The following is a 4,507-nucleotide window of genomic DNA, read 5'->3' as shown; positions in this document are numbered from 1 at the left end:
CTCCCATATGTAATAATTTTAGTAATTTCTTCATTTAATTTGTCACTGTATTTGTTCGTCATTTATATTTTTCGGTCTTTAATATTTAATTTAAATAAAATGATCCAGCTAAAGGTAGTTTATGTTGGGGTAAATATTCACAGCTATAAGCAGAGGGCTAGTTTCATATTTCTTTTCTATAATTTATCGGTTTCATTTACAGAATCCTCACCTGTAATTAATCAACTATCAAATATAAATAATTCGAGAGAAACGTGATGTTTCCTCCGTGAAGGTGAAAGAGTTCAGTGTTGGTGAAGATGTACCTGCAGGTCCGGAGGACATCCTGAGCTGTCCGTCTGTCTGTCTGTCTCTCACACGAGTCCACGGCGGCCTGTGAAGGACAAGTCCCAGGTCTGAGCTGCAGGACGTCCCTGAGACGAGGACACGCAGCATGAAGACCAACAGACCTCCTTGAAACCGAAATCACAAGCTGAGGAGTGGAACAAGTCACCGTGATCAGAAAGCGGCCGGGGCCATACGAGCTGAGAGCGCCATCTGGTGGTGAACTACAGCTGTTACTTTCTTCGCTTCTTTCTAAATCTTTCCCAACACGTCGAACAGCAGACTGAGCAGGAACATCTCGTTATCATTTACAGATTACCTTCAGACCCTGCGGTTAGTCCCGAAACGTCCTCTGAACAAACACACGTCGGGTCCAAGAACTCCAGCTCCTCCAACGACCTCTGATTGAAAACACCTGGCACTCTGCACGCAAGGGCTCATGGGAAATGTAGTCCACGTGGAGGTGGCGGAAGTATTCGGAGCTTTTTTGCTGAACTGAAAATACTCCATACTGACTGAAAGTCCTGTGTCTGTTTGGGATCCTGTGCAGTTTCCATACGGCTTCATGCCGATAAATGAAGGTGTCAGACAAAAGACAGACAGTATTTCCCTGATGGAGCCTGAAGAGGTTTAAACGTAAGTAAGTCCCAAGTCAGCTAACAAGAAAAACTGAAGAAAATCCCTGAAAAGCATCAATACACGTTGTCCAGAGAGGAGCAGCATCATTCAATCACAAACTGGGTTCAACATTTGAATAAAGACACAAGAGAAAAGAAGTCTGATCGTTTATTTCAAGTTCTGCAAAGTCTATCACAGGTGGAAGAGAACCAAACATGGAAATATATACAGTCAGACAGGGAATAAAAGAGAATATAAATATGGTGGAGCAGGAGAGGAACCAGATCAGGAGCCATGCACTGGAAGTGGTTTGGATGGAGAACAGCTGGAAGCTCATTTACAGCCGTGCGTCTCCTGCGCTCAGAAGCAGTGTTGTAGTGTTAGCACAGGTTAGTACTGTACAGGACGACCAGGAGATTTACCCAAAGGCACACGTTCAGGAACTCAGAAGCACGTCTTTAAATCACACTTTCAATTTGGAGCTTTTTTTTTTTTCTTTTTTCAAACAAACAGCAACACGTCCGGAAACATCCTGCTGCTGCAGAGCTTCGGTCCCGCTGCACACAACAGTAAAGGAAGTGGGCTTTAGATCTCCGTCCTGACCTCTCGGCCCACCGCGATCACATCCACACAACGGGCACCGGCTCGCGTCACGTAACAGTCCCAGCGATGGGTTTGGAGATCAAATAAGGCCTGGAAGTCTTCAGTCTCAGCGTCCTTCATGGTCTGGGCTCACGGCCCGTTCAAGAGACACTTTGGGAAACAAACTCACTCTTTTCTGCGGAGAGTCACAGAACATGAAGCTGGAAACAGGCGGTTGAATTCAGGCAAACCGTCAACCAGTTGGGATGGTACTCTGGGTCACATGTGGGTTCTGGAAAATGGTTCTAGTCTCCACGCACAGCTGATGTAAAGTCTGTCCTTTTTGATTTCATCCTTTTATGGTGAGATTTGCTGCAAAGCTTAAATCTCATCACAGATTTTTAAAAGGTGGATTCTGCAGAACCTTTGCAGAACGTTTTCAGCCTTCTAAGAGCCGTGGGACGGGAGGAACTTCCCCAGAACAAGAGGAGCTACAGGGGAATTGGTTCTTCCTCCGACGGGGAGCTGTTACATGGCTCTGTTCAAAGCCACCAGACTCCATCAATAAAAACAGGAATTTAACCTCACAGAACACGATGCCGCGACCCGACAGAAGACATCGTATTTTATTATTCGTGGATATTAAAGCTTTAATTCAGCTTTCGTTATCTCCAGTCATTTTCATCCTGCAGGCTGCAGCTTCATATTCAGTGGTCTCCATCTCCAACTCTCAGCAAGACATCTAATGAGTGCATTTCCCAAAGCTCTGCCTCGCCTTCAGCATCCTCTGGGGCGTTTGTTTGGACTCGCTTGGTGCACCGGCCGGGTGGAGTCCAGCACCAGGAGAGTTCACGCCGTGCAGAGGATTTGTTTTCTACATGTCAGTGTTCAGTCATGAAGTTTTCTGCTGAGATGCAGCTCTCACGCTGGAGTTATTAGGCGCGTTTGTTAGTATTAGAAGAAGCAGCTTTAACATTTCATAAAAAAACAAACAAAGACCAGCGAGCGTCTCTAACGATGGAGATTTACAGTGTTCGACGGGGGAACCCAGGCTGGACTCCTCGGAGTTTATTGCTAATGTTTCATCTTTAATCTCAGATTGTTCGTCTGTCTGACAGTTTTAGGTTCCGCCCGCCTGTTGTTTGTCAAACTATTTCACATTTTTAAGGTCGAAGTTTCCGAGTGATTTACATTCGATTGAGGAACAAGTGATACAGACGAGTTTGTGCCCCGCGGTTAAACCATAAATACACCGTCAACAGCTGATTCTCTCAGTCTGCCCCACGTTTAAATACTGATACTCTGCGTGACACGTCCTGACCTGTCATACATATATTACAGTGTTGGAGATCACAGTCGTCTCCACCCGACAGCAGACGGTTCAGATTCACAGGTGAGAACGTCGCTGTCGTCCTTTCAGTGCTTTCGAGAGACGGCCAATAAAAACCAATGTGTGGTTCCAAATATATACAGAAGAATTACAGCCACGTGACGCCCACCAGGTTCACTTTCCATTTAAAACGTGTATTTTTATTGACAATAATGTTTAGATTTGGGGAAAATTAGAAAATCAGTTTTCTCTTTTCAGCACATTTATAAAGTCCTCTAACATGAAGTGGCCCGTGAATGCGACTTGCTAATAAAACTTAGCATTAAAAGGAGAACATCCGTCACAGCTTGTTGATTATTTAAAGTATTTCTGATTTGTTTTTCCGACTAAAAATCACATCATAATCAATAAAAGCCGGTTGCTTGTTGGATTTCAGAATCCCAGAAGAGGAAACGGGGTCGACTGAAGGACCTCGGGGAAATATCTCCGATTATAATGCAGCTTTTTACCATAAAATAAACAATAAACTGTTTAAATGTTTTAAAAAAAAAAAATCTCTTTCTACATGAACAGAACCGAAAGTTTGTTCAGTGGTCTCCTCGACATCAGTCAGCAATATTATAATATTATAAAATTAGTAGTGGTATTAAATGTAGTTAAAACTAAATCCCTTCTGATGAAGTTTTATATCTGACAATGACATGATGGGTCATTTTTGGACGTTTTAAAATACTGGACACATGTTCACCAGCTGTTCCAACAGCTACACATCTGTCCACTGGATCATTTATCCAGAACACAAACAAACGCTCCAAACATTAAAGTTCCACTGATTCTTCATCTTAAGTGAACGGTGCGTTCAGGTGCTCACCTTATTAAATGGAAACTGAACTGAGCAGCGTCACACAGACTGAATTCATCCTTCTTTTCTTCACATCTGAAAAGTCTTTCTGCAGATTGTGATGTTTTAATTTGGGATATATTCAGTTGCTTTTTGGGCCCAAATAATACAACTTTTCTCTTTTACATTTAGCTGGAGTGCTTCCAATCATTGGCCAGCCAAATGATCTCTGTAAACCGAGACAAACTTCTTCTTCCGAGGGCGAGATCAACAGGACACAAACAGTCCTCTTCCTTCTGTCGCGGTCTCCTTCATCTTGAATTTCAAAGACTTTCTTTCAACAGCTGGAAATTCATCGAATGTTAAAAGCTGGAGATCCAGCAGGTATGACGAGGCAGTAGTTCAGGGAGGAGCAACACAGGTGATCATTCAAAGCTCTTCACATTCAATATACTCTAAGGTTTGATGTGTCAAAGCAAAACAGTGTTCAGAGATGTGAATTAAAGGTACTAAAATGAATACAAATACTGACGCCACAGGTCTCCTGCTGCGCTGAGAGGAAGGACGCTACACCTTCAGACTCACCTCGGGTCCTTCACCAGGACGAGGAGACGCACTCAACGCTGTCAGGAAGAGAGGAGGAAGAGGAGATCTTTGTTTCAGGCACACGGCCTCAGAAACACGGAAGATGAAGACTTAAGGCTCATGACTCTGGCGGTCGTCTGGAGGATCAGGATCACCTCCTGAAAAGTAGCAGAGATTTCAAGACGACGGGAAGACGGTGTCGAAGGTGGAGCTCCTCCAGACGAGCC

The sequence above is a fragment of the Embiotoca jacksoni genome, unplaced genomic scaffold (genome assembly GCF_022577435.1).
Source record: "Embiotoca jacksoni isolate LCO1_2020_lvr unplaced genomic scaffold, fEmbJac1.0.p SCAF_30, whole genome shotgun sequence".
Lineage (NCBI taxonomy): Eukaryota > Metazoa > Chordata > Actinopteri > Embiotocidae > Embiotoca > Embiotoca jacksoni.
Note: the sequence above shows the minus strand (reverse complement) of the source record.